This window comes from Nothoprocta perdicaria, unplaced genomic scaffold, assembly GCF_003342845.1.
Source record: "Nothoprocta perdicaria isolate Ctin4 unplaced genomic scaffold, notPer1 scaffold_11, whole genome shotgun sequence".
NCBI classification, from domain to species: Eukaryota; Metazoa; Chordata; class Aves; order Tinamiformes; family Tinamidae; genus Nothoprocta; species Nothoprocta perdicaria.
In genome coordinates, this window is record NW_020454205.1 from 1,925,112 (window position 1) to 1,950,757 (window position 25,646).

General features: G+C 43.1%; 1 protein-coding gene across 2 annotated transcripts in view; it reads left to right on the top strand.

Annotated features, from left to right (window-relative positions):
• Positions 1-6: 6 nt before the first annotated feature.
• Positions 7-25,646, top strand: part of PLCL1 (phospholipase C like 1 (inactive)) — a 91,199-nt gene continuing 65,559 nt past the window's right edge. Inside the window, exon 1 of one of the 2 annotated variants that reach the window (XM_026047919.1) lies at positions 7-29. The gene's annotated coding sequence lies outside the window, so the exon portion shown is untranslated. Of the gene's footprint in view, positions 30-281; positions 293-25,646 lie in introns of those variants that run through there. The other variant, XM_026047927.1, reaches the window with a different exon arrangement.

Below are 25,646 nucleotides of genomic sequence, written 5' to 3' on the forward strand. Positions count from 1 at the left end.
CCGCCCCGCGCCGGAGCAGCATCATCAAGGTAAGGGCGCCGAGGTGCGCGCGCGCCGCCCGCTCGGGCTGGTTCCGTTTGCGCCGTCCGGTGGGGTCGAACGACGTTGCTGGGAGCGGTAGCGAGGCGTTGTGCAGCTGGCGGGAATTTCTGGAGGTGCGTCCCCTCCGCAGCGAGGTTTCTGCTAGGGATATCGCATTAATGCTGTTATCCGAGGAACTGGCAGGGCTCTGTTGAAGTGCTGCGTGAAATCTTCCCCCGGCGTTGGGGAGCGCCCGTTTGCTCTGAGACAGGTGCGTGGGGGAACGGCGGCGCTGGGCTGGCGGCGTCGGTGGATAAATGATCAATAAACGTGCATGCTTCAGCCCGGAAAAATACCGCTTGATAGAGGACAACAGGGGCTCTTGCTGCAGGGGAAAAACTTATAGGACAGCTTGAAAACAAAGGTTATAACAGGTAAATTCTGGTTGGGAACTACACAGCGGTTCCTAACGGGCGGGGAAAGGGACCGGAATGGTCATCATTGGTTTTTGAGGCTCGCTATAGAAAGCTGATGAATTAAATGAAGTGACGGGGTTATCTCTGCTAGCAGGCGTTGGAACCTGGGGATTTGCAGGCTGTGTATCCCCGAGGCGTTTTCCTGTCGGGAATACCGCGTACAGTATAATGCTTGTTTTTTCCCCTTCCCCCCAGGTTGTCTCAATTATATATAAGTGATCTGAAGTACGGATTCTCTTTGTCATTATACAGCTGACTTATTTGGGCAGCACTTGCTAAGCTTTGCCTTTCCTGGTGCTTCAGTATGCTGCTCTGTTTTAAGCCCTGTGCATGATGTGATAGCATGCTGCAGTGTTTTATTATAGAGATTAAGCTTTAAGCGTATGTGCTCGTGTAAATTCATACTTGGAATTGTATTCCATCACTTAAAGTGATCTTATCAGGTAGGAAGGGGAAATTGAGGAAAGGAGAGGAAGCAGAGGGGCAATCTCTAACTTTGCCAGACTTGAGCAGTTCTGTCTTCTCCTGTTTCACTTGAAGATATCCTTTAAGTAAGTGAACAGACTCTGAAGTGTATGAAGAGCTTAACCTCCTTAGGTTTGTAATCAAAGTTTACTTTTGCAGTGTTTTCTTCTGACCAGCTATCTTGAGAGCTCTCTGCAAGTTTCGAGGTTAGTCTCTGAGGACACAACTCCTAAGGAAGCCAGAGAGTTGCTTACATTGGTGGAGTGTTCTGGCCTCCCCAGCATGACTGTGAAGTATGAAGGGCTGAGCAGAGACTTACTTAAAAAAAAAAAACAAACCCTTCCTGCAGCAAGTTAAATTTGGCAAATACTGTAAGTAAAAATATGAGCCCTTCAAGGTAACCTTCAGTGTATTGAAGTACTCTACTGTTTGGTTGCATAAACAGAATAACTCATCTATATATAGAAAGCAGAATGTAGCCAGAACACTTCTATTCACGTTCTGCTTTTGTAACATTCATAGCTCTGTAGATTGAGGGGGAAATCTGAAGTAGCATTAATTAGAAATACTTGCAGCTGATCCTGGGCTTTGGAAAAATTCTTTACTTCGTGTGCATTAGTTATTAATTTGTTTTCTACACACATATACTCGCACTTCCCTGTCTATGTTTGCATCTCTCACTCTTTCTCTCCCTCCCCTTCTAAAGGACAGGATTTATTCCTTCTTGATAGGTAATGCTCTATATGTCATCCTAAGAAAGGTGCCTAAACAAAGGTGTCTGCTGTTGTTTTCCTTCTGGCATCCTGCTACTGACACAGTGGTGTTCCAGCTTGTTCATAGATGGGTAGGAAGAGGCTGTAATTTGTTGTGCAAAGCCTATTGAAATAGTTATTAACTTTTTAACAAAATACTCCCAAGTCTGTGCTTAGCAGACTTCTCTCTCTGTTTGAATTCATTTTGCAAAACACTTTAGGGAACTTTTTTTTTTCCTTGAATCTTTGTTTAGAAACACTGAAGTAGAGAACACAGCACTGTATGCAGTTAATAACAGCAGACTGTGCCCAGGAAATAGGCTTGAAGAACCAACAGCAAGACTGAAATTATTTACTTACAGTAGACCCAAGAGACCTCTTGCCTTGAATCTTTCAAATGTTTATTGTGTTTTACATGCAGATTTTTCCTTAAGAGGCAGCTTTGCTCTTCTTGTACATTATATACTGCTTGTTTCAGGACTATGAGAATTGGAATTTTGCTAATAAATTAAACAATGTAATTATATTGAGGAAATCTGTTCTGACTGTGTCTGAGTTCCAACAAGTTGGAGTGGCTGGTTAATAAGATTATAGCTAACTTTGCTTCAAGAAGTTGTTTTTATTCTAGTGATTTTTTTTAAATCATTTTTTAAGCTGAGAGTATGTGAGACCTAGTTTTCTTTAACTTATAAATTATGCCATCACGCTTCAAAATATATACATTAAATAGATGATGCATCTACGATGCAGATGATGCATGTGGTGTGCCTATGCAGGAATCCACCTCAAAATGCAGCAGGATTCTTCAGGGCAGTAATGACCCTGTAGCAACTTTTTTTTTTTTTTTTTTTTGCTTTGTTAGCAAATAGCATCTAAATATAAGCTTAATAATTAATCTTGCATATCATAGTTTTATATCATAGTTTTAACTGGAAACTGAGTAGTTTTTTTGGTAAGAAGTGGTGAATTTTACTACAGGTGTGTTCTTTACAGTCTTCATAAGTGCCCTTGGAAAGGGGAAATGGGTGAGATGACAAAATTTGCAGGTGTTGTTGTTTGCAGTTTCCAGCCATCTCTGCACTGAAGTAATATATCCTCTAAACTAAATCTGGTTTGCTTGGCCTCCTTCATGTAGAAGGACTTGGGGCCTTGTTAAATCTTTGAAATGGAGGAGTCCTTTCTGCTGGCTTAAGTAGACTTTAGACCTTCAAGAAAAACCTCAAGGGCAAATTATTTGCATGAAAGTTTATAGCATATTGATGTGTGCTTTTTTTTAATGTTGATTATTAACTCATGAAATGTGGTATTTTCTGCTACCTTTCCATAGAGTAACATAATATGCAGTATTTGAATGTCTTCTAATCGCATTCTCCAAAGAGGTAACTCAAACCAGTGGAGCAGTATCCTGTCTGTAGGATACCAACAGCTGTAACTCAGCCAGTCTGATTACCTGCAGGCACGTGCTCTGGTAGGTCTTTTCAACAAATCATTTGATCTCTTTTCAGATAAGAGATAGCAGCTGTGCTTGCCAGGGAGTAGGAGATGGGGTTGGTGATGCTTCCTGAGCTGCTTTTGAGCCTGTTTTGTGCACAAGGCTGTTGTGCAAAAGTGCACAGATAACTGTTTTAGTCCATTAAAGTACTGGCCTTGTTGTGTAGGGCACAGCAGAAGATATTTTTTTTTGCCTGTTTGCCAAAAATGTTATGCAGCAGTAAATAAAATGGTCAGCTTGTATGTGTGTGGAGATTGCAGGCTCCTATTAAGACTGTTTCCTTTAATAATATTTTATTTGTTTTGTCATTCCTCTGAGATCAGCTCCATCTGCAGTGGGAGTGTTTTGTTTGAGCTAAGGGGCACATAGTGTATGTATGTGTGCATATATATATATATATGTCTTTTGTGCTTTGGTGCAAATCTGGAGATGATGCAGGCAAGTACTGTAGAACCAATAATGCATCATTTGTGGTGAAATGTTTAGCTGTTCCTAATTGCAAAATTGATTAGGATGACCTTTCTTTCCAGGATGCATCTAATAATTTTTGGTAATACCTTGACTGGCTTTACTAACAGGATAATAATGAGTAATATAAATACATGTATTTTAGCTTTTCTTTATTTTTTTTTCTCTCTCTTTTTAGCCAATGTGACATAGAAGTTTTGACCTGAATTACAGTTTAGGGACTACTTGGACTTTAAAAAGTTGAGATAAGTTCTGTAAAAGGCTGAATGCTTCTGCTAAATCTCTGAAAGTTCTGAAGATTACTTTATAGCTTTGTATGTACCTATGGAAGAATGCATTTGTTAGTTCCTAAAGCTTTCTATGTAGAAAATATTTTCTTATATGGAAGTCTATTTTTATAGAAGAGTATCCTCCAAGTCAGAAGTGTCCAGTTCTGCTGGTTACTAATCCTTTTCCTGAAATGTGGTTAAATTACTGGTATTACAGTAACAACTGCACTTGGTCTTTGCCCATTGTTGTCCTGTTCATTAACTAAGGTGAAAGTCTCTGATCCTTAAGGCTGTGGCAGGCTGTAACTTAAATAATTAACTGGAGGTAAACTGAACCAGAATATCCCTGTTACAGAGCCCTGTAGGTCAGCAGAGTTGGTCTTTGGATTATTTGGAGTAATATGTGGTCAGTAGCGTTGCGGTAATGTACCATTTTAAGGATTCATCAAAGTCAAAGTGATACCAAGTGGTAAATAGAATAGTCAATAATAATAAAATACCATCTGTAAACATATGCTGTTCTGAAGTTTGACTTTCCTCCGAGCTGTGTGCTTAGGGGAATACTCCTCATATTCCCTGTCTGCAGTAATTCTGGCAAAACAGCTACAGGGGACTGAGAAAAGACAGAGGATCTTGAACTTGTCACTTAGAAAAAAATCATTATATTATTTCTGCTTGCTCCCAGGAGACTCCCAGTCTTGCTGGTGCCTCGTCCTTCCTACTGGGCCTGTGTCCTGTTGCTTTAGAGCCAGGACAAGGTTTTGCAGCCCAGGACCTAGTTAAGGGGCTCGTGCAGAGCAGAAACTTGTTCTGGAGTCGTGCTAAGTGTTGTGCACTGGTTTGCATGGGTGTAAATGACTGTGCAGAAGGTGCCAAGGCAGTGGATTGTTAGGGCTTCCATCTCCCATCTTGACTGAAAGCTTGTTTTCATGACCTGTGTTTATCTCCTCAGTAGGAAATAAGAAGAGTCGTCTGATAACTGCTCAGTGCAAACCTGTCTCCTTAATTGCTCACCTTTATCTGATGCACAAGGTTGCTGAAAGTAGTCGTGGTTTATGGACCTGGAAGGCTGTTAAGCCGTGTTGAGTAATGATGCTTCCTGGGTGTTTGTATTACAAAAATGTGCAACTTAAATGCAGTCATAGTGTACCTATAGCATGTACCTGTACCTATAACCTGTGATTTATTTATTTATTTTCTTGGGACTGTTATGATTTACAGTTTTTGTTCCCTACAGCGCTGCAGGCTGAGTTCCTGCACTCCCTGAAAACAGCATCAATCTCCCCCTAGTCATCACTGGATAAAGGACTGGATTAATCCTTTGCAACACAAATACCTTATCACTAAGCTGAAATATTTAGTTTTCTCTGGGCTCCAAAAAATTTGAAGTGTAGTTAACTCTGTTCTGCTCATCCTACTTGGAGTGGCTTGATGTCTATTTGGCAAAATTGTCTTGGTTTAAGCCTAAATGTTACTGACAAAGAAAGAATTTGGGGAATTGTTTTCAGATAACAGTTGCTTCTATTGGAAACACAAAAAGAATAAGTTGTTATTAGAGCTGAGAAAAGAAAGACAATTTAATAAACAGCCTCTGAATAAATCAGCTTGCTGTGTGTTATTTGCTTGGCAGTGCTGCTGTTGGATATGTGTGCAGAATACTTATTAACAATAGAATTAACATTCAGTATTTTACTGAATGTTCTACTTTTTTTCTTTAATGGATGGGAGAGGCGCTTTCTCTCCCAATCTTGCCTCTTGGACTTGTTTATGCCTAGAAGTAATTTCAAGAGCCTGATCCAGATCTCACTGAAACTAAACTGGAATCTGCTCTCTGACTTCACATAATCCCAGGATCCTTGGCTGCCGAGGAGGAGTGTTCACTGCAGGAGTTTGTGATTACTTTGAAGGCTCAAATCAAGTAATCTGTAATGGTAAGAAAGCATATTAGATGCTGGTGCAGAGGATAGATGGTATAGACCAGTCCATGGACTGTGTTGCCTTTGTGCAAGAGGAGCTAATTTGTGGCAGTGGATGAAAACAGAGCGTGAGGATTACTCCAGTTTCTCTGGTTTGGGAACAGAGGAATGCACCTGCGCAAGGATAGTGTTTTGCCTTCCTGGGAGCATCAGTGGTGCATGGGAAAAACTTCAGTGATAGGAACAGAGATTAAAAAAATAGGGTGAAGATTCTCTGAGAGAGAAGCAACTTGGCTGCAGCTTCTTGAAGAAACAAGATTTACTAACATTTTGTGGCATGAAAACAAAACTAGCCTGAAGGGAGCTGGATTCTCTGACTCTGTAGCAGTAGCTCCCCTTCCAAACAGGAGATGACCATGATACTGTACTATTTTTTTCCTTTTTTCCCCCTCAACTTTCACACAAAGGTGTGTATGGAGTTGATGTCTGGCTTCCCCATGCTCCTCTCTATGAAGAGGAAACTGCCTGTTTCCTTCAGGCTGACTTTTCATGTCTCCAAAGATACTCCTCCTGCCAATGCATGTGGCATCATTTCTAGCAATTTCAGAATCTGGAAAGGAAGAGTGTGAGTGAAGTGCGATTCACTGGGATACAAGAGGAAAGACTTTTTATATATATATATATACACACAATTTTTTTTTTCTTACTCCCCTTACTGTCAAATGTTTGCAGCACTTGTTCTCTTGTTTGAACAAATGTAAGGCAAAAGGCATAGGATATCCTAACTGTGTGGTTCAGCTGTGGCAAACCCCAGAACCGTGGTTTGTTTGAAATGCCATTTACTTTGTTATCAGAGCATCTCCTTGGGCATTACAGAGTGTCTTTAGCTTGTATGGTGATGTAGTGCAGCCAGGAGCACATATTGCACAGTTTTCCAGATACCATTCAAGAAAAGCAGAAGTGTTTGCGTATCTGATTATCTATATGTTCAAAAGAACATGGTTTCATGTGCCCAGATGGTTCTTCCCATCCATTCAGGTATTTGTTTTTCACATATGTTTTTGAATGCTTATGTAAACTCGCATAACATCTTAAATTGACATTTTAGGCCAGATCTTGCAGTATTGCACAGTTTTGTCACTGTAGAATAGTAATGTCGTTTCCTTTGCTGTACCCAAGAGAGGAATTCTTGCAAAGTACAGTTTGTCTTAAGAAAAAGACTCTTCTAACTTGGCATTGAAGCAGAGATAGTGTTATGTATAGAAAAGTAAACATGTCTTTTACTGCTATGTAGCTTGCATATATATATATGTATATGCAATGCAAGCTATGTATAAGCTGTCAGCTGTACTATTGAATTAACTTACCATTACATGAATCTGTGTTTTTTTGTGGTTGTTTGTTGTGCCTCTGTGTATTTAGTGCCAGTTCATAGTGCGTTTTTGTCTCAGGAACTTTATTTTCAGCTTATAAAACTGTAATATGCGGGTTAGATGCAAGTGTAGCACTGCGTACCCCTCTGGGTTTATTATGCTTGATAGGTGCTTGCTGTGTTTGGTGGGTGAATGCACATAATGGGAGAAAAGATGAGAGAGGATAGTATAGAAAAGCTGCAGGTGGCCTGTGTGTACAGGGTTGGGTTACTGATTTCTTCTTGTTCAGTCAAGTCTTGGCTGCCCTCATTAATTATTGTGTATACCAGCTTTTACCCTCGTCTTCAGACTATAGCAAAGTTAATGATACCCTCCTTGTGAAAAGATGTTTTGCTTTTAGTGTTCTGCTGTAGTGTGTGTTTGTTGCTCTGTACGGCTTTATTCTGTCGAGTGTTTAGGGAGTTTGCCACGGGAAGCTGTGCTCATAATGGCAGTCTGTCAGTCTAACTTTCCTCTGCTGCAAACACAATTTTTCTCCCTTCTGGAGGAGGCTGCAGACGCTGACGTCACCAGCATTTATGGCCCCAAGCGGCAGGGATGTGTGAACACCCTTGTGAAGTGACCTGCGATGGCTGGAGACGTGACTGAGCTCTTAAAAGGTCTTCTCGTGATGTCAGCTGAGCCCAGGGCAAGAGGAGAAGGCCAAGGCTTCCTCCTTTGTGGAGGATACAGTGGTCAACAGCAGCAAAATAATCCTAAAAAATCCTGGGTTATTTTATAAAGGAGGATGGTTACTCATAAGGGTGGGTTGGGTGTGTGTGTGTGTGTTTTTTTTTTTTTTTTTACACTTTAAAAATCAGCTTCATGGTGTTTCCAGTGGTGCTCACGATTAGTCCTTGTGTTCCTGTTGACGGCTCTGCTAGGTTTCCTTCCTTTGTAAAAGAAACTTTACCTCCTCTCCCCCCGGGCCACTTCTCGCCCTGTGGTGATGCTCAGTTAAATGACTAGATGCAAAGATGGATTCATGAGCAGGGGGGTTGGACTAGATGACCTCTGAGGCCCCTTCCAACCTTAAGCATTCTATGATTCTGTGATTCTATGTTTGGGTTTATCAAACTGTCTAGGTTCCTTTTTCCCCAAAAGGCATTACTGTACCTCATGCTCGGGCAAGCAAAGAAGTTCATCTGCCATAACGTTATCTAGAAGCATTCAGAGACTTGGAGGAGAAGAGCCTGTGGCATCATTCTCCTCTCCTGCCTCTTAAAATTGCATGTATGAAATCATTTTCCTTGTAGATGAAGGAGTAGTTGGCCAGAAGGGAAAATAGAGTGCTTGGTGATTAACTGCAAGGACCTTCCCCACGTGAAACTGTGAAGGTGCTGTTGGAGAAGACACTACTTGCCTTGACTATGCCAGGAAGGCGAGTTCAAATTTAGCTGCTAATACACTGAAGTTTGCTTGGTTTTCCACACTGAAAGAGAGAAGTCCTGTAGACTTCCTTTGGAATTGCACTGCCCAAATCACTGTGGTGTTACCACCTTAATGAAAACCATGAGAAACACTGCTGGTGTGAGGACACTGCTATTTAGTGTTACACCAGTGAGTAACTTTAAAATTCCAGTGTAGTTCTGTCTTTCTCTAGATGGTTTTTCCTTGTGTGCCATGATGGACATGGTCTACATCACTCTTAACGAACATGAAAAGCTGAAGAGTCTTGGATGCTGATCCTGCTTAGTGTTTAGTATTCACATTTCATTGTACAGTATCCTAAAGCCATTTAGATTTCTCATTTTCCCAACCTGATGGAATCTTCCTCCTTAATTTTTTTTTTTCTTTACCATTTTCAGTGGAAAAAACATTTCCCATCTTCATTGTTCTCCGCAATGTCACTGAAGGCGGTTACTGGAAATAACTTTTTCTCTGGCTAGGCTAAAGCAGTTTCAGCACAGGATGGACCAGCTTTGCTGGAATCTGTAGCCTTCTCCCGGGTTGGATTCGGTCCCTTTGGACTCTGCTCCCCTCCTGGGGTTCCTCTATACAGCTGGGCAGCGTGACAATCCGGACAGGTCGGAAAAAGCTGCTGACAGAGGTCTGGTCTTGCTAGAAACGTAACTTTTTGTGCTTTAAGTCCTTTAAGGAGCACTGTGTTTGGAGAATCCAGGTACTGCTTCTCCAATGCAAATTGTGCAGTTTGTTGCTTTTAAAAATCCCCCCAACGTTTTTCCTCTCCCTCTCTGCGGAAGAGGGTTCTGCAGAGATGTCGAAAGCAGAGAAACTGGGGAAAAGGTAGAAATGGAAGGGCAAAAGAAGTATATTTCTTAAGCACACTGTTGATTCCAGTTCCTGAAACGCAGACCTTTTGCTGCAGTGTGTTAAATCAGAATTGCCCGTAGTTTTCTTCTTTCCTGCAGCGTCCTAGACAGTTGCATTGAAGATGACTTTAGTTGTCTTCCTGCATTGCTTTTATCTTTGCCAGCACTGCTAACATTCCCTTTATTTTGGAGAGAAATATTTTATCTGTATTTTATGGGCCCTATAAATCATAATTTCCATATTTTATGGGGCCTTATAAATCATAATTTCTTACTATAAAGACAAACACTAGGTCCTACTTGAGCCAAGAATGTTTTCAGAGTTAAATTATCCCTACTTAGTTGAGGAAACTAGCTGAAGGATGCAGGTAATATGGTAACCAATGGCAAAAGCCACAGTGAATGTGTAGTGAGTTATTCAAGTAAGGTGTTTGAGAAGGAATGAGAAATCCCCACCTGCAGTTTTTTATGAGGAAAACTTTCCTAAGTGGTTTACTTTGGATGCTATTTGAAAGGGATTTTTGACTGACCACATCTGTAGCCTAACAAAAATATTACATAGTGGCTATAGCTACCAAAATGCAGTAAGTTATTATTCTACTTAAGTACTTTGTAATTCTGTTTTATTTTTCAAATATATGTTGTCTTTATACAGTTACAGCCATGGGAACAGAAATCTACTGTCTATAAAATAGCTTTTTCTGCTGCCTTTGCAAAATGCTTTGACATTTGTTACTTTTATATATAATATAGATAATTTAATATTTTATATAAATATATAAATAGAAGGTGGATTACTTGCAAGTCCCATGAATTTTTTTGACACTTTCAGGATGGCGAAACGTCTCCCTGCTCCCCTGAACGAGACCGCCAGGATGAACATGCTTGGTATAGGCTACCAGATAGGCATCAGCTTGCCCAATACTGCCAGATTTGTCTGGCTGCTTTGCTTTCATCTCCCTGCGCATCTCGCTTCTTCTAAAGCCTTTAGGTAAATCAGGGGCAGTGAAAAATCGGTGAAAAATCTCATTGAAAGGTGTAATTGGAGGGGATGTGAAAGGTGCAAGACCCTGAACGAGCCCAGCCCAGGTGTCATGGGGTTGGAGTGACACTTCCATGGCATGACCTGTGTGATGATGAAGGGAATTACAGCTGAGGAAGGTCATTATGGTTAATTGACTTCAGGCACACAAGTGCTGTGATCCTACAAATGCATTTTCCCTGTTGTGTCCCAGCAAGACCACTGGTAGTGGTGAAGCAGCGTGTGTGTTAACTGTAGGATCAGGTTGACAGGGAAGAATAAAGAAATATTTAAAAAAAAAAAAAAAAAAAAAAGAAACTAAAAGAAACTAAAGAAATATTTAGTGTGTTATTTCTGAAGCCCCTGGGGTGCAGACAGAGGGGAGTGAAGAGATCCATGTAATACTCCCTCATTCTACTTTCTCATCTCGCTGTTTCTCGAGCAGAGCTTGACAGGAGTGTGGCTCGGGACTTGTAAAACCAGCCACTGAAACGGCTGCTGTGGCGTGTAACTCGCCGTGTTCCCCTCGTTGCTTTGCAGGAGTGTTTCAGGTGCTCGTTGCCTTCGGGAGCAAGTCGTCCTCGGCACATACACAGCAGGCAAGGCCGTTTCAGCCACGTGCAGCTGCAGCACCTGTGGCCTTTTCTGCTGTGAACATCAAAGCCAGTGTCTGCAAGTTACAGTTAACATAGGGGTGAAAGGAGAAAATTTTGCTGTTTAACCTGATAAAATTTCCTAAGTGTTCTTGTAGGTAAGAGCTTTTGCTTCCTTCTTAAAATGTGAAGAAATACCTGCCCAAACACCTACCCCCCTCTCTAGTTCTATTTCGCTAATCCACTAATATTAACAAACCATTTTATATCAATTCTTTTTTTTCCTCCCAGTAAACAAATAACAGCTTTGAACAGAAACACTCATTTTTCAACTGCTCTTTAACTACCACTTTTAACTTTATTTTAACTTCTGAGTGACAGGGACATATCCATAGCAATTCTTGCAGAGGGGAGTTATTCCTATTTTTCCACTATTCCTTTTTACCACAGAACAGCATGTTCCCAAGCTCTAAGGTTCAATCTGCAGTCCCTGGTTAACCTGTACCCATTGGAGTGGTTCAGGTAATCAAGGGTGCCCGTTCTCTGCAGCCTTGATTTTTTGGGAATTTCGTTTTCTCAGGTCTAGCACACTGGGATCATATAAAGAGTGGCTGTGTGAGATATAAAATATCTCAGGATGTTCCATACAGAGTGTTTGAGGAGTGGCTGGAAGCAGCAGGGAGCTGGGAAACAGCTCAAGACGTGCAAGGATCCCCAGTTGTGCTCACTCCTCAAAACTTTTTGTTCTCCAGAACAACTTGCCTTCGACCTCCAGTGTCCAGACCATGTTTTTCCAGGTGTCACTTTGTTTTTTTCCTCTTTTCCCTAGCCCTGCTGATTTATTTTCATTGGTTTGTAGTGCTTCTCTACTACAGAGTTGCTTTGTTGGGTCTCTGCAGAGTTTATGAACCGAAAGAATTCCTTTTGCTCCCTGTCCCTCCAGATGCTTTATAACGTGTATTTTATGGCGATCCTAGTCATGTTATACTTGAATATATGCTTGAATCTGCAAATATCTTTTTATACTTTTTTTTATAGTTGGGTTTTTTGTTTGTTTTTTAAACTTGCATGACAGCCTTCTGATTCCCAATGAAGAAGGCTGAAGTTTTCTTCCCCTTTTCCTGTCAGGAAGAAATTTTGGTTCTAAAAACATACTTTTTAATTGTAAATATTGCTTTTTGTAATAAATGAATGAACAGCTTTGCTGATTAGCCTTGCCATTGATCTGATTGCGTGTGGTGGTTTGGAACCATGTCTTCCCTTGGGAGGATTTACTGAGGATTCCTTTCCTGTCTGCTGGAAATCGCTGGGTCAAACTCAGCCTAGACAAAATAGCTCTCTTAGTTACACATGGCTTGGATAAAACATGGTTTAGTGCGTTAATTCATACAAAAATGTTTCATTCATATAACAATAATGTTTAATTCATATAAAAACTCAAACAAAACAGAAACAAAATATTCTGACTTATTTCTCAGCTTATTTTGTAAACATCCATGGAGAGTGTTTGCTTGCCTGTGCTGAGGTCTGTTTTTAGGGGGTTGCACAGGGCAGCTTTCCTTGTATTGCATGCAGCGCTTCCCAAGACGTTAGCCCAGGGATTCCCTTGAGGACTGGAGGGATGTCGAGGCTGATGGACAAGTTGCTTCCTCTCCTTGTCTCCATGCTGTCAACTTGGTCGTGGAAGCAGAGGTAACCGCAGGCTAGATTATAGACAGAAGCCCTTCAGGCTTTCTGTGGATGTTGTTTGTGTTCAAGTAACTTCCAGAAAACCTTGCTTCTGGAGAAAGATATATATCCATAAATATATCTTTTATTTTTTTTTTTTTAGCTAATCCAGGAAGGATGTTTAGGGATTAACTAGACGTCCTGAAAGTACTTTAACATCATGTTTCTGTTTTTTGATCAAGATTAACTACAGACTTAAAGGATTAGATTTTCTGGCCTCAATGAAGAGTAACTTGCTGTACCAAAGCAACCACGGGCTAACTGGCTGCAGAGGGAGCTGCTGGATCCACTCGCTGTGATGGGCTTTGGGTTGACTTTTAGTCTCTTCCTCATCGACTCAATAGTAATAATGTGAAATTTTAAAAACAGTGGAAAAGGTTGGTGGAGCTTGACCTCACTTCTGGTTGCAAAGCTGCAAATTTTGCACAAGGTGCTGGAGCAACTTTGTGCTAGAAATCTCTGCTCGTATGGAGGTGCCAGAGGGTGTTGGGTTACTGCAGTAAGACAGAGCTCTGTGGTCTTGCGGTCTGTATTTCTGCATGTCTTTGTCACCAGTGTTTGGCTTGGGGAGCACAAGAGGTTTGGGAGCAGATGTGGGGACCTGATGCATGGTGGTGGGGGTGTGGGAGGCTGTAGACCACAGAATCACAGTGTGGTTGAGGTTGGAAGGGACCCCTAGAGATCATCTAGTCCAACTCCCTGCTCCAGGAGGGACGCCCAGAGCATGGGGCACCCGGTCACATCCAGGCGAATTTGGAAGATCTCCAGAGGAGACTCCACATATATATATTATATATTCATCAGTTTCCGTCTCCACCTTCTCTAGGCCAAACAGGACCTGTTCCCTTAGTCTTTCATCATATGGGAGATGCTCCAACTCCTTAATCATCTTTGCTGAGATGAGGTAGGTGAGGGGGTCTCTGGACATTGAATAGATCCATCACTATGGACACGGCTTACACAATGACTTCCCGCTGTCATGTCGCATTTGGGCCTGTGAGCGACCAGGACTTTCCATGGGCTGCTTCTTGGCTGCCTTGCTCTCCTGGCAGAGTAACGTTTCCGATGCCCAGATTCACAGCGGGGCCTTCATGCTGCGGACCACTTGTTGGCAGATGTTCATGGGCTCCAATCTAGTCCTGGGGAGGAAGCTAAGCCTCTGCAATAGTAACTTTCGGTTATATGGATTTCTGTGAAACACAAAATCTAGAGGATAAATTTGGCCTCTATAAGCTTTTTTTGGAAAGCAACTCCAGTAAAAAACGGCAAGTGATGCAGTTCTCGCAGATAAACTTTCCTGCTAAAGGAAAAGGGGAAGGGAAAAAAGAAGAATAGATTTGGAGCTTGTCATGGTTGTGCTTCAGAGGTATATGGAGAAAAAGAATTACTTGAATTGAGAGAGAGAGAGGTGCTTTCTGTAAATGCACTACAAAAATAATTCTTGGGAACATTTTTTTTATGCTGCTTTTTGTTCCTAGCCAAACAATTTATGTAATATAAACAGAAGCTTGGTATACCCTGTTATAGAGTGATACAGCGTGGCCTACAGCACTCTGAGAAATGAAAAGCCTTTTTTCCTCTTGGATTATTCCTTCTAATCATGGGAATGGCCTTTTAAAGCACTGCTGTATGTGTCGGTCTCTTCTCTGCCCTCAGTGTCAACTGGACAACCTCCCACTGAATCTGTAATGTAAATCAAAACATAATGAGATCAGCTGAGCCAGATACTGCCTGCCCTTACTCGGTGCAAGCTTGTGGATGGTGCTTGGTCAATGTTAACGTGGGAATTTTTAAAAGGTGAGACAGAACACTGCAACAGTTTGTCCTCTCTGACACTTAATGCTGTGTTTAGCTTGTCTAAATCTTCATCTTCGGTTGCATGAGCCAAAATCTGCACGCTTCTAATGCTGGGGTAATTAGAAAAGCCTTAATGTTGTTACCATTTGTGTCACTAGAACAAGTTCTTTTCTCCTCCCTAGTGAAAACTATGCAAAGAATAAAAGGTGTGTGTGGTTTTTTATTTTTACATGGTCTGAATGTTCAACGTTGCTTCAAGGTTCTGCATTGTTCAACACTGCTGCTAGTGATGCTCTCTTGTAAACGTGGAGATGACCGAGATGTGCAGTAATTGAGGAAAGGATAGTAGAAAATCTAACATAAACATTCTCTTAAAAACCAAAGTATTATCAGCGATGCATCTCTTGCTGTTAATACCCACATTAAATAATTTTGCCAGTTCCAGTGATTAACTCTATAGTAGAGGGAAAGCTGCTGGCCAGAAGTCAGCAGCTGCCAGCAAGGGGGATTTGCAGCCTTTGCAGGTTTCTCCCCATTTGTGGGCATTGAGAGAGAAACTGGTTTGTATGCAAGGCTATTATGGTTTGGAAGAGAATTTACTTTAGTGCCAATAACCTGCAGTAGTGCCAGCAGGGAAGATTTGCTAGAACCCTTGGGCCTTCAGGAGAGCTCAAGGTTTTATGTATGTTATGAAGTGGGGGAGCCTATAAATACATATGGAACACATAAGTAAAACTGAGAATTTGGATCTGGACTGCAGGACCGAATTCTTCGGTTTTTTCCTTTTTCCTCCCAAATTTCCCGCTTGGACAGTGAGCATGCAGCTCTTGGAATACCTGCGGGTTGGCACGCACAACTTTGCCCTTGATGCATCCATGCTCTTGAATACAGCCTGACGAGCGACCACTGTATTGGTAAGAAACAGTAATTCCAGGCTTTGCTCTGTCTCTCTGCTCACGCACATGGCCTCTGAATACGGGCAATATTCAAGGAATTCTGCATCAGTAGTTGGATGGGCCCAGGGACAAATACAGGGCAGCAAACAAATACAACTTGTTTAACAGTTCTTGTATGTATAACCAGCTTAAGCCTCCAATGCATTTTTTAATATTTACTTGGCATTTTTGTCACACTTTCAGAGCAGAGTGACAATTGGAATTAGAACTGCTGCAGTAAATCCGGCTCTGTGACAGGCTTGCAAAGTTCTGCTCTCCCACTCAACTGGAGTGAGTAATGGCTTGGGATGGGGGCAATATATCATGAGAAATCTCAGCTTTCCTTTACTGCCACGGCAGGGCCACATTCTGAGCCTAGATTAACTTTTCCTGCCTTTCATTAAAGGTCTTTCAGTGGTGTTGTTAATGACCCAGGTGTTTATTGCATTAATTTCAGCACTGTTTGCCCTTTTATGGACTTGCTGGGGAAAGTCTGTGTTTTATTTTTTAAGAGCTGGTGCTCTGGGGTGTCAGGTGCAGAGCACCTGAAAAGCTCTTGCTTTTCACAGAGCCTTTTCTTCTGGGTCCGTGCAGGAGATGTTAAGCTGTGGAGACCCTGCTCGGCGCTTCCTTCTGCGCTCTTAGGAAACATATGTTAAAGCTTAGACCAAGGGAAGACGTTGGGGACTAACACAGGAGCCTGAGGCTTTGCCTGAGTAAAGCACCAACATCTTGTTGCAACCTTTCAGAGACTGTCTTGCCCCTTATTGCACTTTTGGGGTGTAGTTTTTAGCCCCTTTTCATAATGAGGATCCCCCCCCTTTGAGCTGGGTGTGTTGCAACAAATGTTGACTCCAGAAACAGCATTTTCATAAAACCTGCTGCACTTAAGAGAGATGGGAAAGACTGATTAAAAGAAGCAGCAAAATGAGGTTATTCCAATGTAATGCTGGGTTTTAATGAGGATTATCTTTATAATAAAGAATGCAAGAGTGATTAAGGGCCCGTGGAAACCTTTTTGATGGCACTGTCAGTGTTCGGTTGCCGCTGCTCGTTGGAAGCTCGTCGTGGACTGCGTAGTGGAGGATGAATGGTGGGAGGGTTGCTTTGCATTTAGCTCAACTGGTTCCAGTTGCAAAGCTTTACCATTTTATTCCGGCTGGAAGTAAACATGGATGCAATAGACCCCATAGGAGGGCCTTTGCTTTCATTAGGGTTTTGTGCAGTATTTCCTGTCTTCCATGCCTATGTGCAGACACTTTCGTTGAACAGCGTGGCAAGAGTGCTAGAATCAAAATTTATAGCCCGAATTAAACACACTTTGGGGAAGGTGGCACTTGAAATGGAAATACTGGAGGGAAATGAGCATATTGAGCCACCCACTTGCTGCTTACTCACTGTGTTTCTTGACACGCTCGGCTCCTGCTGGGGTTGCTGGAGTGCAAAGACATGGGGAGCTGATTCTTGCTGCCCTGCTCCTCGTGTTGCAGCTCACCCTTTGGACAAGGATTGCTCCATGCTCCTGGTTCTGCCAGTCCGCCCGATGGAAGGGCATTGGAGATGGGCACTCTGCTCCCTCGAGCAGAGGATTCAGGATTCTCTCTCTTGGCAATATGAAGAATGACTTTCTAAAAGAAATTCTAGACAGAGAAAAAACAAATGCGCTAGGACGTGTTGTATCTGTAAGCTTTTGTAAGTGGGTGCTCCCCTCGTCTGCTTTCCTGGGGCAGCGCAGGCTGTTCGTGTCTAAGTTTGAAGCTGCTTTAAAGGTAGGAACCCGATGAGAAAGATGTTGGTCGAAATAAGCTGGAAGTTGGGAAATGTAAAAGTAACTGGGGGAAAAAAAAAAGCAGGATATTGCTAATGAGTAAAATTAGGAATAGAGAGCTTTTACCTGCCTTGGCCTTCAATGTTCAGAATGAGCTCAAAGCACTTCTCTAGCACTCTGAATTTAGTCATCATTTACCTAGCAGCAGTCTAACTGCTGATTAAATGTGGACAGTCTCAAAGGCTGCATCTGAGAGTCTTTTTTCTTTTTCCCCTTTCCCTCCAGGTTGCTCCCAGCCCGAATAGGTCAGGCTGATACCCTCGGCTCACTTTCATGAGTAATGTATTTGCGTTGACGTTCTAAAGCTTTTACATGATGAAAAGACGATGAGATAAAAGGCATCTAAACCCAACTGCGAAGGGCCCCTCTGTCATCTCTGCATTAGGAAGGTATTTGTGGCTCTGCTCAATCCTGTTATCTTACGAGAACTCCCTGCTGTTGATGAACAGGGCACTCTCTCTTAAAAACCTGAAGAAAGGTGGATTTTTTGTTTGTTTTCTTGTTTTTGCTCTTGAAGTCTTAATGATTTGGTAACAGTATTTCCTAATGCAGGTGCATATAACATCTAGTTTGTCACATGTTAAGGAAAACATTATTAGCACCTTTCTGAAGACTCGTCTGTCTTAACATTTTGGCTGACAGCAGTAGCAGCCTGCTGGGAAGGCCACGTGCATATAAAGAGTAAATTTTCAGTTGTAGGGAACTGCTAATTCTTGGGAACTGTTAATTCTTGAGTATTCCTCAAATGCCAAGAGTTATGTAGTGAGGAAGTGAACAAACAATCTCCAAAAATCTTGGTAAGAAAATCTGTTATTCTTGTGTTTGTGGAGAGAAAAGCAGCAGATTGCTTTGGAGCAGATACTGCTCCAGATATATCGCCGATTTTCAAGGGGTCTGAAGTGCATCACAATCACAATTCACTATTGTGAGACTTAGAGTGGATTAAGTGCTAGCATGGCATAAAGCCTGGTTTTGGAAACCTTCTTTCTGCTGAATTGTTTTTACACTGAGTTTCTTGCCCTGTGAACACAGGGCAAGAAAACAGTTTTGGTCAAGCTTGGTCAAAGATTGTTTTTCAGCATAAATATTAAGAAACCTGTTAACTTTTATTAGCTTTTCTTGGTAATTTCTTATCCTTTAAAAGTGCTTTCATAGGTGAAAGCTGGTGAATAACAAAGTGTTGTGGAGGGTGTCCTTTTTTTTCTCATTATAATCAAAGAAGCAGCAAAACAGCTGAGCCATTCACCTTGATTTTTCTTTTTTATTAATTTTTTTTTTCTGAATTGCGTTCTCTCACTCTGAAAATACTGTTTCTTCTTGGGAGCTGTGTGAAAAATCTGTACGCAGGAAAGGGAATGGATTAATATCCCCCGGGGGAGCGGTCCCGGCTGAAAACTAACTGTTGTTAAATGCAGAACGTAAACAAGCTGCAAGCTTAAGATCTCCACCTGTTTTATTCTCCTTTTGGTAGCAATCTTGGGAGAAAGCTTGGGATAACAGAAGGGGGGCGTTCGTGGAAAGCAGTGTGAGTTGGTGGCTGATCCGGTGGTGTCTCTTACCAACGCCGTGCGAGAGTCCTTGTTGCTTAATGTTCTTACTTGCTTCCCTTGCCTGGGTTATAGAGTAACTACTCTATACCTTACCAGGTACTGTATTTTTACCAGTTTACCTTGGATTGTGAAAGAAAGAACCCTTTTTGTTTGAATTTCATCTTTGGTCAAGGAAATAGTGTTTGCAAATTCTTCTGTTCCCCTAAGAGCTGCTGATCAGCAATAAATAGCTTGGTGCTGTCCCCTCTGTATTCTGTGTGGCTTCCTCCTGTGATATGGAGCAATACTCAAGCCCTTGTATTGCTTTATAAATTATTGTGGAGGGAGGCAGTCCCCTGGAGCTGACTTGGACAGCTCCTCATGGTGAAGGAGATGTGTGAAACAGCATCTTTCCATGCTTGCTTTATTTGTTCCTTGCAATTAGAGAGGCAGCTGGAATACTGCATGCTCCATAATGACTTCCCTTTTTCAGTCTCTTTTCCATGCTTTAAAATATTAAACTTGCCCAACCTGGTTGGAAATTCTGTGGGCAGGAAAGCACCAGTGCTTGGCAAGGTCGGGTGTAAAATTGGCTTTAAGTATCAGTGGGGGAGCAGTGCAGTGGAGCTGAACACACTGAAAATGGGAGCACTGCACATTCCAACACAACACGGTTGTTATCTGATATTCTCTGGTTTCTTGGAGCAGAGCTAGCAAAAACTGGATCCAAAGTCCCCTTAAGTCAAATGGTGGAATCCTACTGTGAGTAATTAGGGTCAGACTTTGAATTTCTTTTTTTTGCAGGGCATTTTTATTCATATTTCTATTACGAGGTGTGGATCAGCTTTCCTCAGGTATTTCACCAGCGTGTTTGTATAGTGGTTTTATGTGGCTGAGGCAAATTGGGCTCAGATAGGTATCTTAAACACTGCTTAATATTAACCATAGGAAGATGAAATTAAGTAAATTCAGTAAATTTGGCCCTTGGGAAAGAACAGGTAAACACAGATTCTTTTCTTTGTATTTAGACTCGCTTGAAATTGGAAACGTTTTGGGAAAGCTGAAAGTAAAGCTAATGTGGCTGCTTAGGACTTGCTTTTGTCTGGTCCGGGTCAGCGGTTGCTCAGACTAATTCCATTTATTGCCTCCACTCTGCCTGACCTGTCTCTGGAGGTGAGGGTTAATCCACTAAATTGCTCTGCCCCGTGTTGCACACCATTAAATCCCACTGAACAGGTTGGGCTTGTTGAGGATGCCCCGTCATTCCTGCTGCGGGGATTAGAGGAAAGTCGTTTCTGATGTACGCAGGGGAACTGGTTGATGCTGGGCCCCAGTATCGTATTATGGTATTAAGGTTGTTTTTTTATATATATACACTTCCCTGCAGCCTGGAGCCAGAGCTGGCTAAATGCTTCCCCCTTTAGCACGTCCATGGCTTTTCCGGGAGCCAGAAAATCCGGGATCATTTGGGTCCTCGTGAGTGAATTCTGGAAACTGCTGCTGGAGTCTTGGGTTATGTGTGTGTTTATTTGTCCTTCACCAATGAAGTCCAGAGTTCTCTGGATCTATCACAGTGCTTTACAGGAGAACTTCTGTGTAACCTGTTAACCTTTCGGGTAGATTGGGAAGGGTGAAGAGGGCTGTTTGCTGCATTAAACAAAATAACTTTGGTATGTTTTCTTCCATCCGTTTCCTTGTTTTTCCTTTGGTCGATTTGTACTTTGCTGAAATTTCACAGTACCTGTCCCTGCACAACCGTGTGGGATGTGCGCTTCACACTTCTTCCTTTGGGGCTGCTTTTCGTGTCTCATTGACATGTGATCTTTTTGCCCCTTTTCAAGCAGCAAAGACACTAAAAGGAGAAGAGGAGGAAATAGGGGGCCGTTTTACAAGGAGGAGGCAGGGAAAGCAGGCACTGCTGCCGAGCAGGAGGAGGGCAGGCAGCGGTGGTGACTTGGTCTCGTGGTCACACCAGTCTCCCGGTCTGCCCTTCTGCTCTGCAGGCTGTGAATTGCCAACCTCTGCATTTCCATGTTGTATTTGCTGCAAACACAGGGTGTTTTGGCAATAATCTGTGCCGCTGAAGCGCTGTGCTGGCACAGGGTGAGGTGTGGGCACGTTAAGGATGCCGTCCCCTCATGTCTCCTCTAGGCATTTTGTGTTGTCCTCTTTGCCCTGGGTTTGAAAGGCCATGCTGGCTTCTCCAAGAAGACCAACGAGGGAAAGAACAAGTGTGTGTGAATGGGAAGCAGAGATTCTGTGGCCTGGCAGGCGTATTAGATAAGCAGAATCTGGGGTTTAAGGCATGGTGAAAGTCTGGTTCTAGGGGCATGTGGGGCTTCAGCATGGCTCTGTGTTTAGCACCAGTGAAACCTCACCAGGAAACTGTCCTGCAGCACAGTGTGAAAAAGGAGCCTATTTTGAGGCAGTCTAAGAAAATATCCTTGAGGAACCAGGAAGCAGGACCTGAGCAACCTGAATCTGGCAAGAACGGAGCCTGTTTTGGCTGCCTCTGTCCTGCGCGGGGCTGTGGCCTGGGTGACCCTCTTCCTTCCAAGCAACTCCAGGGTTTGCAGTTCCGTCACCGGTTCAGGTAGGGGAAGCAAGCATTTCAATACCCATATTAAGGGTATTGTTATTCAGGCCTTTGACATCTGCCTCTCATTTAAACCCATGCGAATGAGGCTTAATCCCTTGTTTAAGGTTGAATATATTTCTTTCTTTCTGTTTCTGCATATGGATGCTTTCCTCATTGACGCGCGCCTGGGCAGCTGGAGTTGTTTCTGGGCACTGCCACTGAAATTTAAGAGGACAAAATGGTTTTCATATGAAAAAACAACCTTTAGCAAGACAGAACTTGTCTCCTATTCTAACTTTTTTGCTGCTTGTGGCGGTGACATGGATGGCAACACTTGCAGGGCATGTAGAAGCCGCAGCACTGAAATAAAGCGCACTGAGCGAGCGCAGTTTCTTTCAGTTTTGTGCTCGTGGTGGTTCTTTCCCCTCCAAAGCTGCTATTTGTGCAGTGAAGCTGCGGACTACTCTGGTAGTAACAGGAAAAGGAAAATCACTAGCTTGGAGTTTCAGCAGTGCTGAGCGCCCAGGTGAATGAACCACCGCCACGCAGCTGCATCCTCTGTTACTGCCCTTATTGCGAGGGCTTCAGCGTGCTCAAATACTTGTATTTTTTGGTATGCGTTTTACTAGAATGACTTTACTGCCTGTCTCTACACACTTCCCTGTTATTTAGGATTTGAATATCCGAATCTGAAAAGACAAGAGCAGAGGGAAACCCTCCAAGTGGACAGGGAGTGCGGAAAGATGCGGCGAGATGGAGCTGCAGGAGTCAGGGCTCTTGGGGGCTGGATATAGAATGGGAGAAAGAAGGAGAAAAAACAGATTTTGCTTCCAACTGTACCACTCATTTTCAGGTCTGCAAACCTTGCCTCTGAATTTCCATTTCACAACCCCCCCTTGTTAAGGGAAAGAGAATGCCTGAGTGCCCACCATGCTTGCTTGACAGTTTTCTCTTGTGGTGGAGAAAAGGGATGTGCTTGGGACATAATCCAGAGAAGAACATTATCAATGAAGAGCTTGATAATGTGGAACCAGAAATCAGGTATTCATCACTGAGGAAATTGGTGCCTACAGACTGCAACAAATGAGGCTCTTGCTCACTTAAGAGACTCCTAAAGCTGTGACAAACAGGCAATTAATGTCGTTAGTGAATAATGTTTGGTTGTGTTCGAAGCGGTATTTAATGATTAATAGAGTCATCAATGTGTGTTTATGAAGAGAAGCTAATGGCTGTGGAGCAGTGTATTGGCTGTGGAGGAAATGGGTTTCTTTGTGGGAAATAGCAAGCTAATGCTGTGTTAGAGCTGTAGCTGTGAGCAGGCAGTGCTGTGTGCTTGTAAAACCAACACAACTTAGAGAAACTGCCATCAATGCCTTCTGCAAAGCTGAAGCTGGTTAAGCACAGCTGAAAGAGAACCCAAACTATTTTTCCAAAGCTTACAAGTGAATCCTCGTTTCTGTGTTAATGTTTTCTCGCCCATACAGCATTTTGCAGCTCATTTTTTGCAGACAAGTTCAGTAAGAGGAAATGATGATGCTTATCAGTCAAAGGCTCCCAAGTGCTCTGCTAATCTGCAGCGAGGGAAGGCGGATGCTCTGATCTGTGCTCTCTGCCCACGTCATTGTGTGCCGTGCTTTCCTGCACACAGATTGTTCAAATGTGCTGTCAAGTGTTGGGTTTCTTTCATATAACTTGCAAGGATGCAGAGCTGCAGTTCCCAGGCTCTCTATTTATACCTACATGACAAAAGTGCCTCTTGTTTCCTGCAGGACCAGACTGTGTTAGTGTGGCATTGAAGTAAATGGAAGGCTCGTCTTGGAGTGCTCACCACGGCATTGCCTCAACACAAGTGTCTTGTTTACTGGAGATTGTCAGCTGTGAAACAGGCCGGCATTTTTCTTCTCCTACCTTCCTTGTCCCTTTTTTAACATCTAGCTCTTCCTTTTTTGGCTTTTCTCTTTCTTTTGGATAGGAAAGCATCTGCTTTGTGCACGTACCTGCTTCTTCCAGCTGTTAATCAAACTGGGGAGAAGAAAAACAATCAGGTTGGCCTGACCTCAACAGCATTTAAAATGCTTTCTTGCTGACGTGAAGAAAGCGTGAATTTCTCATTGTGGGGTCAAAGACTTTCCGAAACTCCCCGTGACTTATTCTGATGTTTCCAAAGCTGGTTGTGTTGACACCTGCAACATGTTTGTGCTTCCAGTGTGTGGAAGGGACAAGTGACGTGGTGGGAGCAGGGCCTGTGGGGCGGCCCGATGCGAAGGGCAGCTCCGGTGCCAGCTCCTCGTCTTTGATGCTGCATGGGCCCCTACCTGAAGGAAAGGCTCTAAGCTGGTGCTTAGAGCTGAGGTTTTACCTAGAAACCAGGTTTCATGGCTTGAGTGAACACTCATTTCCATTTTGAGTCATCTTCTGGAGATGATGGATTAAAAAAGAAGTCAAATACTCCCTGTCTTATGCTCTTGGACTCCATTGCTTATGTACTAGATGCCCAAATAAATGCTTTTTTTGGGGGGTGAAGGAGAGTTTTTCCCACCCAAAGCTTCTCTTCTCTAATATATTGATGAAGTTTTTCCTCTGAACTCCTGCGGGCAGTTCTTCCTTGTGCCAGGGCTCCTGTAGACCTGCTGGGATGATGGTAACAGAGTAAGGTTCCCAAGTCAGTCCTGTGTCTTTCTTGCATCCCAGCTGATCTGTCCTCTTACGCTCTGCTTCCAAGCTTCTCAGGGGGTTATTTCTTTGAGGAAATAGAGCTGGAGGAAAACTATATAAAAAAAAATAATAATAAAAATACTTAATCTAGGCTGTATTTGCACAGCCAGTAGGTGTTAGAGGATCTTCTGCCTGTTTAATGGTATTTAATGGCCTTGAATGTGTGTGTGATGTTCAGTTTGGTCTTGGGGTAAAAGATTTCAAGCTCACTGGCTGATTTTTCATTCAAAGGTAGATGGAGTTTGTTTAACTTGCAGATCAAAGCTGCATTTGGATTGGAAATGAGTATTTTGAAGAGAGGCAACTAAGTTACCATAGATCTTTCATATGTGGATTAGGTTCCCTCCTTGATACTGGCTCTATTGAACACAAATAGCTTCAGGAAGTACTTCTGCCAGTAAAGAAGTGCTTATTAAAGTGATTTATGTATTTATATAGTGAATATTATATATTGTAGGAACAAATATGAAAGAAAAGGTCAGAAAAAAAACATAAGAAAAGCAAAAAAGGCTGAGCATGAAGTTAACTTCGGGTTAAGAATGTGTGAAGAGGTAGAATATATGAAGTAGGGGCAAATTCTTCTTTGTGCTTGAGTTTAACCTGCATGGGGTTGAAGCCCATGTTTAGATGAAATGGGAGCACAGCCTGAGTGTGTCCCAAATGTCCCCAATGTCCCCAAGCCCCCGTGTTTCCCTAGGAGGCCCCGCGAGGGCATTCGCTGAGGGACCAGCAGGACCCAGAGGGGACCTTTGGCTGCCTTGGCTGCTTTAAAGGCAGGTTATTTTGCAGCCTGTTGCTCGTGGCCGGGCTGTTGCAGGATGCTGGCCACGCTGAGCCCTGGTGCTGTTAACACTTCCCATAGTATGGTTGGGTTGGAAGATGAATTTTGTTGTCCGCTGAGGGCAAGGCAGCTGCCTGCTGCCGTGAACGGGCTGCTGAGAGGTCCCAAGGGAACCCAAGCAGTGTTCCTCGGAAATGCTTGTGTGCCTTGAATCTGGCTGCCGCTTCAAATAATCCCTGCGTCCGAGCTGCGTAACACAAAAGCTTTGGGAGACCCCGAGGAAGGATCCAAACGAGGAAGGGCGCGGAGGGCAGGGCAGCGGTGGTGTGTGTCCGTGCGGTGTCGTCCATGCTCGGGGCCTCCGGAGGGCATTAACCTTCCCCGGATGCAGGGAGAGAGGAGGAGGCCACGCTCCCCACGTCGGCAAGGCCTCGGCATGGGCCGACCCTTCTGAAGATCCCGGGAGCTGCTGCCTTCCCTGCTCATCCCCAGGGAATGCTGCGTGACAGCAGGCCAGCCGGCAGCGAGCAGCTGCCTCTGCCTGCTGCTCTCCTCCATGGAGAGGGCTCCTGCCTAGAAGGAGGGGAAAAGCAGCAA